This window comes from Odocoileus virginianus, chromosome 23, assembly GCF_023699985.2.
Source record: "Odocoileus virginianus isolate 20LAN1187 ecotype Illinois chromosome 23, Ovbor_1.2, whole genome shotgun sequence".
NCBI classification, from domain to species: Eukaryota; Metazoa; Chordata; class Mammalia; order Artiodactyla; family Cervidae; genus Odocoileus; species Odocoileus virginianus.
This window is the reverse complement of record NC_069696.1, coordinates 40614966-40625270: the sequence shown is the minus strand read 5'-3', so window position 1 is coordinate 40625270 and position 10305 is coordinate 40614966. Positions and strand designations below refer to the sequence as shown.

General features: G+C 39.5%; 1 long non-coding RNA gene across 1 annotated transcript in view; it reads right to left on the bottom strand.

The window, feature by feature from the left end:
* Nucleotides 1-999: 999 nt before the first annotated feature.
* LOC139030634 (uncharacterized) overlaps nucleotides 1000-10305 on the bottom strand; it is a 47398-nt gene continuing 38092 nt past the window's right edge. Inside the window, exon 4 of the long non-coding RNA XR_011483030.1 lies at nucleotides 1000-1132. This is a non-coding gene — a long non-coding RNA (uncharacterized lncRNA). The remainder of the gene's footprint in view (nucleotides 1133-10305) is intronic.

Here is a 10305-nt window from a genome sequence, read left to right as displayed (position 1 = left end):
CCTGACAGACACCTGACAGACAGACACCTGACAGACACCTGACAGACCCCTGACAGACAGACCCCTGACAGACCCCTGACAGACACCGGACAGACCCCTGACAGACAGACCCCTGACAGACACCTGACAGACAGACACCCGACAGACTCCTGACAGACCCCTGACAGACCCCTGACAGATAGACCCCTGACAGACCCCTGACAGACAGACACCAGACAGACACCTGACAGACCCCTGACAGACCCCTGACAGATAGACCCCTGACAGACCCCTGACAGATAGACCCCTGACAGACCCCTGACAGACACCTGCAACTATTTTCACTCAATTCCTCTGGCCAAATGGGACACAGGAGAATCATGGGGTCTTGCCATTTTCTCAGGGCTGATGGAGAAAAAGGGGTACATATTCCCTCTGCTCTCAGGTACCAAAATTAATTGGGAAATTCTGTCATTTGCTCTTCTCTTTATTTTTTTCAGAGAAAGAAAGAACAGGCAGAGCTCTTTCTAGTGACTAAATAATGAAGCTCCAATCTTCCCTAACTATTTCCTCTCTCATCCAGAAGTTTTGTATCTCTTCTGTGGTGTGAAACTTTTAATTCATAATGTGTTCTTGACACTATATATGAAAGAGCAGAGAATTTATGTGATGGGTTCATCAAAACTTACTCTCTGTTAACGTTTGAAATTTCATCTCTACATGAAATTCAAAAATAATTTGGACCCACAGATCTAATAAGAACAGTGGACCTTAAACAGGATAAATACAAACAAATCGACATCTAAGGAGGGCACAGTTAAAGAGCTTTAAAAACCTTAGAAGTATTAAGAGAAAAATGCCATATCATATATGGAAGGGCCAATAATAAGAATGACAACTGATGTCTCAGTGAAAACAAAAGTGGCTGGAAAACAGTGAAACAGCATCTTTAAAGTGGTGAAAGAAAAAAAAATACTGTCAGCCAAAATGTCTATGTCCAATGAAAATATCCTTCAAAACTGAAAGTGAAAGAAATATATTTTCAAATATGCAAAAATTCAAAGAGAAATTTTCTCCATCAGACTAGCACTATAAAAACACAAAAACAAGTTCTTCAGGCTTAAGGGGAATTAAATCAGATAGAAGTCTGGATCTGCAGGAAGAAATAGAGAAAAAAGAATGATCAATATGAGGGTAAATATTTATATAATTCACTTTAATTACTGTTTTATTATATATTATATATTTTAAAAGACTGTTCAAAGCAAAAGTAATAACAATTTATTGTGAGGTTTAGAGCATGCATAGAAGGAAACTACACAACCACAGAGTATAAAAAGCAAGAAGATAATAAAAGGAAAATCATTGTTTTAAGGTTCTTACATTGTGAATTAGTATATTATTTGAAGGTACAGTGATGAGTTAAAGATACATATTGTAATTTCTAGATCAATCACTTTTTAAAGGCACACATAATGAAGCACAGCTAAAAACAATAAAGGAGTTCAAGCTGAATAGTAAAAATTACTCAACTCACCCCTAAAAAAGTCAAGAGGAACAAAAATAGATGAGACAAAAAAATTAAGACAAAATAAAAATATATACCCAGAAGGAAGATCAATACTTCCACTTATGTAAGAGGACTAAGGATTTCAATTCAAAATCAAAGATTGTAAATTAACTATACACTAATAAAAAAATTTTAATAAACAAATAAAATATAGGGAATTCCCTGGTGGTCCAGTGGTTAGGACTCCATGCTCTCACTGCCAAGGGCCTGGGTTCAATCCCTAGTCAGGGAACTAAGATCCCACAAACCATATGATGCAGTCAAAAAAGAAAAAATAAAACAATAAAAAACAAAACCAGAAATTATGAGTGTAAATAAAAAAACCAAAACCTAACAACATGCTATTTGTAGATAAAGCACTTTAAATATGAAAACTGACAGATTAAAGTATTTCTTTAAAAAATACCATGTAAAATAAACTCTAAAACATGAGAAAGCTAATTTACCTATATTAATATTAGGCAAAGTGAACAAATCCCTTGAAAAATACAACTCACTGAAAACAACACAAGAAAACTAGGAAGTTTGAACAGCCCCATATCTATGGAAGAAAATGAATTCTTAATCAAAACTGTTTCACAAGGAAAATTCCAGGTCAAGATGGCTTAATGAATTGTAACATCTAAGAAATAAATAAAACCAGCTTTACATAAACTCTGTCGTAGATTGAGGTGCCCAAGAAATAGACTTTGGGATGGAGTTCTAGTGAAGTGGTTTGTGAGAAGATGCTCTTAGGAACAACTTCTATGATGGAGCAAAAGAAGAAAGACTAAACAGAAGGAGTTGAACAATGATGGAGTTGTGACAGGTTTCAGCCTCTTTAAAGCTGTTCCAAACTGAAGTGGGATCCAGATCTTTGTGGTCCTACATCAACCTAGTCATTGGGTACAGAGTAAGAAAGACAGATCCACTTATCCCAGGGCAATTCCTGAGGCTGAGTCATCAACAGGCACTATTCCCAGAAGCTGGAAAAATGACCCCTTCATTTCTGAGAGGGGTATCTGAAGTGGATAGGGGCGCTACAAGGTGAGGAAACACTGCAACTCATTTTATGAGGCCAGTCAAAATTCAATAACAAAAACTGAAAAAGATATCATAAGGGAAGACAATTACAGACTAGTACTCCTTTTGAACATAGATGCAAAAATCCCTTAATTAAATATTAGCAAATTGAATTGGTGATACAGTGAAAATATAATACATCATGGCCAAATGGTATTTATTCTGTGAATTTGAGTCTTGGTTTAATATAAAAAAAGAAAGCGATGTAACTCATCACACTAAAATAATAAAGAATAGGACCTCCCTGGTGATCCACTGGTTAAGAATCCACCTGCCAATGCAGGGGACACGGTTTCAATCCCTGGTCCAGGAAGATTCCACATACCGTGGGGCAGCTAAGCTGGTGCATCACAATTACTGAAGCCTGCACGCTCTAGAGCCTGTGCTCTGCAATAAGAGAAGCGATGCAATGAGAAGCCCCTACACAGCAACTAGAGAGTCACCCCTGCTCACCGCACCTAGAGAAAGCCCATTCACAACAATGAAGACCCAGCACAGTCAAAAATAAATAAGTAAATAAACAGGATAAAGGATAAAAGCCACACACTCATGTCAAAAGACGCAAAAGAAAAAAAAAAACAGGGCTTTTGACAAAACTCGGTTCCAATTCATTTTTTAAATTATCAGAAAACTAGAACTAGGAAGGAGCTTCCTCAATCCGATAAAGAACATCTTCAAAGTATCTTCCCTGGTGGCTCAGACAGTAAAGAATCTGCCTTCAACGTGGGAGACCTGGGTTTGATCCCTGAGTTGGGAAGATCTCCTGGAGGAGGATATGGCAACCCACTCCAATATTCTTGCCTGGAGAATCCCTATGGACAGACAATCCTGGCAGGCTACAGTCCACGGGGTCACAAAGAGTCAGACACGACTGAGCGACTAAGCACAGCACAGCACAGGAAATATCTACAGCTAACGTCCTATTTGGGCTTCCCAGGGGGGTCAGTGGGTAAAGAATCCACCTGCAATGCAGGAGACGCAGGCAGATGGGGGATCGATCCCCGAACTGGGGAGATCCCCTGCAGGAGAGCACAGCAACCCACTCCAGTATTCTTGTCTGGAGAATCCCACTGACAAAGGAGCCTGGAGGGCTAGAGTCCATAGGGTCACAAAGAGTTGAACATGACTGAAGTGACTAAGCATGAACACATGCACAATGTCCTTAATAGTGAAACACTGAATCTGTCTAAAATCTGGAAGAAGTCAAAGATGTATTTTCTTACTACTTCTATTTAGCATGATATAGGAAGTCCTATCCAGTGCAATAAAGTGATAAAACTGAAACAACAGCATAAATATTATCAAGGAAAAATACAGATATCTTTATTCCCTAATGAAAAAATTGTTTACATAGAAAACTCTAAGGAATCTACAAAAACACCAACAAGACTAATAGGTGAGTTTAGCAAGTTCACAGAATATAAGGCTGGCACATAAAAACTGGGTCCTAGGTGACTCAGTGATAAAGAATCTACCTTCAGTGCAGGAGACTCGGGTTGGATCCCTGAGTTGGGAAGATTCCCTGGAGAAGGAAATGGCAACCCACTTCAATATTCTTGCCTGGGAAATCCCATTGACAGAGGAGCCTGGCAGGCCACAGTCTATGGGGTTGCAAAAGACAACTTAGCAACTAAACAACACATAAAAATTAATTGTATTTCTGTATACCAGAAAGGAACAGTTGAAAGATTAAATTTTTTAAAACAACCTAATTAAAAATAGCATTAAAAATTAATTACAAAATAATGACTCTAACAAAAAAACATGTAAGACCACTCTATTTAAAATTAAAGATCTAAATAAATGGGGAGATACTCTGTCCATTCTCTTCAAATTTATGTATCATTCAATGCAATCTTGGTTAAAATGCCAAAATTAATTTTATTTATTTATTCTTGGCTGTGCTGGGTCTTCAATGCTGTGTGGGCTTCTCTATAGTTGTGGCGAGCAGAGGCTGCTCTCTAGTTGTGGTGTATGGGCCTCTCATTGCAGTGCTTCTCCTGTTGCGGAGCACAGGTTGTAGACCATGGGCTCAGTAGTTGTGGCACATCAGCTTAGTTGCTCTGTGGCATGTAGAATCTTCCTGGGCCAGGGATCTAACCCGTTAGATCCTACAACCTAACCTACATTGGCAGGTGGATTCTTTACTGCTGAGCCACCAGGGAAGCCCCCACAAGACTTTCTGAAGAATCTGATAAGCTGACTCTAAAACAAAGGAACATATAAAAGACCTAAGATGGCCAGAAAAGCCTTGAGAAAGAAAGTTAAAGAGCCTTCACTATGTGATTCCAAGGTTTACCATAAAGCTACAGTAACCAAGACAATGTGGTATCAGTGCGAGGCAAAGATTAGAGGGAACTTAAAGTATGATAGAAAAATAAGAAACGATCAAGATTACCAGGCATATGTTTAAAATAGAATTACAGAACTAAAAATATAATTAAAATGTAAAACTCAGTGGATAGATTAAATTAGAACCAGCTAAGGTGAAAATTATCAAAGCAGAAAATAACCTTTTAAAAAGTATTTTAAATGTCCATGAGATAAAAATAAAGGTAAGAAAAGTGAAGAGAAATAGAGAACAGAATGAAATATCCAACAATGTCTAATTACAATTCAAAGTAAGAGAGAAAATAATGAATACACTGTATTTACAGAGATAAAAAGAAAAAGACTAAGATTTTACCAGACCTGATGAAAGACATGAAACTAAAAAGTTAAGGAACCCAAGAAAGTTCCAAGCAAGATAAACTGAAAAGAAATTCCTATCTTGATACGTTAAAGGCAAATTTCAGAATGCCAAAGATTCAAGATTCAAGGCTCCCTGACTGGAAGGAGCACCAAGTAACTAATAACCATCAATAAATACTTGTGCAGTGAAAGGATTAAATAGGAAATCTTAAGGGAAATCAGAGAAAGGCACCTGCTACATACAAAGAAATAATAAGATTGACAACTGACTTCATAGCAACAATGGAAGACAACTGACTTCATACCAACAGAAAGTGCATAACATCTTCAGAGTGCTAAAAATAATCATCAACCTAGAATTCCGCACCAAGATGACATAAAGGCATTTGTGGAAGGAGGACAGTAGGAGAGGAGAGAAAGAAGTGATTATTAACCAACAGACTTTCACAAAGGGAACTCTTAAAGGATATGCTTCACAGGGAAGGAAAATGGTCCCAGAGAACGTTTCACATGAAAGAAGAAACAGGAATAAATAAGTGGTAAATACATGGATAAATTTAAATAAAAATTGATTTAATGAAACACTCACAATAATGACCAGTATATGAGGTTAAAAAAAAAAGAATTAAAATACTGATCAATGAGAAATAAGCCTGGAGTCAGATAATAATAAAGCATTCTCAGAACCTGGCTTTGCTCCGGAGGAAGGTAAAGATACTAATTTTAGGACATTGTCATACATGTGTATATGCGGCATATATTTTCTATTTGTATGTGTTATATTCTTATACTATATGTTATTTCAGTATGTTTTATATAATTATAACATGTGTGTTAGTCTCTCAGTTGTGTCCAACTCTTTGCAACCCCATGTCCACCAGGTTCCTCTGTCCATGGAATTCTCCAGGCAAGAATACTGGAGTGGGTAGCCATTCCCTTCTCCAGGGGATCTTCCCGACCCAAGGATCTAACCCAGGTCTCCTGCACTGCAGGCAGATTCTGTACCATCTGAGCCACCAGGGAAGCCTTGATTATATATGTTGCTTTATTGTAACATATAATATTGATTATCATATATATTTTTAGGAAAACCACAAAAAATAGAAACATGGGTTTAGCGCAACTTCTCAACATAGAGGTAAAAATGAAATAAGGCTAAAAATGTCTCAGTCAAGGCAAAAGAAAGTATGAAAGGAAAGGGGAAAAGGCTAGAAAAAGTGCAATGCATAAAAAATCAAAATTGGATGTCAGAAATGAGTCTAAGTATATAAATTATAATTTATATAAATGGACTAAATTCTCCAGTTAAAAGGCTGAGATTTTAACAGTGGGTTAAAAACTCAGCTATCTGGGAATGGGTTCTGCCTGGCAACCTCTAGGGGTTTTCTGTTCTCACACAGCCTTTGGGGTCAGGATGAGGAGGACAAGGATAGGGAGGAACACTTGTTCACTGATACACTACTTGATATCCAAAAGAATCAATGTGGGTTACAGGGATGCATATAGTAAAATAGAATCTTTATCATGAAATCAAAGTAAAAGAAAATAGGTAGAGAATAACATAAGATGAAGTGATATTAGCACACAAAATGCATCCATAAATCCTTGCCATAGGTCAGCTGGAGAGGTAACTCTGAGGATTCCCAGCAGCAAAAGCAAAGAGGGAAACATGGACATTATTGCAAATGCCCAATGTCCAAAGCTTCAAATACAAACCAGCAGAACAAGGACAACTTTCCCTGGTGCAGAGACCTGAGACAGTTTGTCCCCAGTAAAGGGGAATTTATAGAGGTAATGGACACTGGTTTCTGGATATTCCTGTAACAAGCCCAAGAACCTGTTTTTGCCCTGCTTTTTTATAATGTCCTTCAATGAAGGTCTGTATGAAACCAACTCTACAAGGGCCAAAACAATAAAGTCCAAATCCATAGCTCCTTGATGTCTGACTTGATCCAAGGACAAAATTAATAAGAACTGGGATAATGGTTCTTGACTGTTTTGGATTTGTGGGCCACTTGGGGAATCCATTTAAAGTACTGGGGTGTCAGGAACATTTCCTAGAAGAAGTAATACTTTTGTTGAGTCTCAGTTCCAATTCCCTTGAGGTACTGCTGCACTGATTTGTTTGTTACCCTAGAATTCTATTAGAGATTAATATGAATTTTAAAAATATAAGCAATAATATCAACAACAGCACAAATGGTTATAGTACCATATATTAAGCACTTTTTTAAGCAGTCGGACAAATTTTGTAGCCCCTCCCTACCCACATGCGCATACACTCTTCTTGAGCAAGTTTGTATAGATTTTCTTTCCTTGGACAAGCAGTAGGAAAACATCACAGTAGCTTCTTTTAAGAAATGGAATAACCAACCACTAAAAAGAAATGATAGTTATGAAACAAGATAGAGGGTTAATTATCACTACAGTCATACTACAATATAAAATATATCAAATTGACATTCTGTATGCCTCAAATTTACACAAGGTTGTATCTCAGGTATATTGATTCAATAAAAATTTTCTTAAAGAGAAAAAAAATGAAATGGAATAAGACAAACCCTCTTTCAGGAGAATCTTTCTTTCTGTGAAGCTAAGTAGACTGAGATGGAAGAGACAAAGGCAGGAAGTCAGTGAGGAGGGGTTGCAGCAATCTTGGCGTAAAGTGGTAGAGAAAAAATACACACACGTATATATACATACATACATAGATCATCTGTTATATCTAGGTCTATATCCAGTAAGAGAGGAAAATGGTAACCCACTCCAGTATTCTTGCCTGGGAAATCCCATGCACAGGGCAGCCTGGCGGGCTACAGTCCACAGCGCTGCAAAGAGTCGGACACGACTGAAGCGACTGAGCATACACACATATGTATAATCAGAAGAGTCAATAATGTTGTGATGAAAAGGGTTGTAGAGAGGGAAGAGTTAAATACAGGTGACCTTGCACAAGTTTTCTTCTTCTGCCCTTGGTCTCCTGTCTGTCAACAAGGGAGTCTCTGATCCCCTGATTATGTGAGCCGGCACGTGGGCACAGAAGCAGTGCAATAGTGAGTGAAATTTATTATGTGTGCTGATTGATTTAAACGGATGACCTTGAGGTGCTCTGGGGCCTTCTGAACCCTGAGGAACGATTAAATGACAGCCACTGCAGCTCTGCCATTAAGCGTCTTTTCTTTACCCACCAAGACTTTTTAGAAATGCCGCGAGATGCCATACACTGAGCTGGGGCCCTGATATAACACATAGAGCTCCTAGTCTAGAAGAGCATGCAGTCTGCAGCTCCTAACCTGGGGGAGGAAGCATCTCTTCCATTTGGTTGAAGCCCAGCCTAGGAGACAAACCCAGAGAGAACCACCGAAGACCCAGCCTGGAAGTGCTGCCTGAGCTCCCACCGAGGCTCCAGGGCTCAGGGGAATGTGTGATGGATTCTGGTGCTGCTGCTCAGAAATAGCAGCAGCACTTGAAGCACCGTGAAGATGGTTTTGTTTTCCCCACAGCAAGTTAAAGCTTGAAACCTTATTACTTGGGGAGAAGTGTTAGGGGGATTTGAGTACCATTAAAACATAATCAGGGCTCTGAAGCGCATCGTTTACATCACCTATGAAAACATAAACTTTTATCAAAAAAGACAAATAGTTAAATGTCCATGTCAAACTTGAGAGGTGACCTAATGGGGCTGGAGGAACAATGGATAGAGATTTTGTTTCATCTGTCCCGAGTAAATCCGTGAATTTTCATTTCCCCGTACATAAAGCAGCAGTAACTGTTTCTGCCCTGCTTCTCCCATGAACTTCATGCATACCATTTACTGAACACAATGGCAGACACCATCCTAGGATCAGGCATTGATCAACTCCATTCATCTTGACAGTGAGTGCAAGGGCCGGTCATTATTATCTCAGTGTAGTAAAGGCCAGAGAGAGAGTTGACATAACTTCCCTGAATTCAAAGGGCTACATGGGGTGGAGCCATATTCTGAGGTCAGACCTGTCTTGCTTTAAAGACCATCAGCTGAAGCTGTCTTTGACAGTCTGGAACTCTGAGGCAATGAACTTGGTAGATACATGCCTGACTGTGGATCTCCTTGAACACCAGGCTGGAAGACACCTTGACAGAATCCACTTTTTCAAACCATGTCCTCTTCTGACCTAAGCAAATCTGCTGACAAAATTAAGGATCCAGGTGTTCCAGGAAAGACCGAGGTTTTTAGCACTTGTTTCTCAGTTGTCAGGCGCCTGAGAAGAAATAGTCACAGAAGCGGATGAAATGACAGGAAACCTTATCTCCCCCTTCCTCAAACCCTCCAAGAGCCTTCCACTCCATCCACCATCTCCACGGAGTCAAGCATCCATACAGACCCACACAGGAAGCCCGAATTAGCTCAACCTGCCTCCCAGCTGCTCGATGAACCTAATTAGACCAAATTAATAATTTATTCAAGCAAGATGAGACATGCCAGGAATCTCCGGGGAGGCTGTAAAATGATAAAGCCATCTTATTAGGAAAATGTGTCAACACCCCATGCAAACTCAGGTTCTGGGATAGAAGGGGGAGTCCCATCTGACTCCAGTCACCTTCCGAGGCCGGCTCCTGGCTCCTCACTTGGGCGTCTCCCCAAGCATGACATTACTTGTCCTGCCAGAGGCTCCTCTGCTGTCTTCCTCCTTCAAGTCCTCTCCCCACCCTTCCTTTCCTCCTGCTCCACCCCCCCACCCTGCCTCCTCATCCTTCAACCCGACACATTATTAACCTAAACATTCAAGATCTCTCTCCCCCACCAGAAAGGAAAGTCGGATGACAAGCTCATATGTCCATGTCATACACTGAGTGATTCTTACATAAAAATTAACAGGCGCTTGACAAAGTCATAATCACTAACTAATGATGCATTATGCAATTTCCATAATTAGTCGTGTTATTGATATTTCCTTCCAACCGCAGAGCCGGTGGGGCCACCTTTATTTATGGCAAGGGAAATGGCTAGTCTGTGTGCAGGT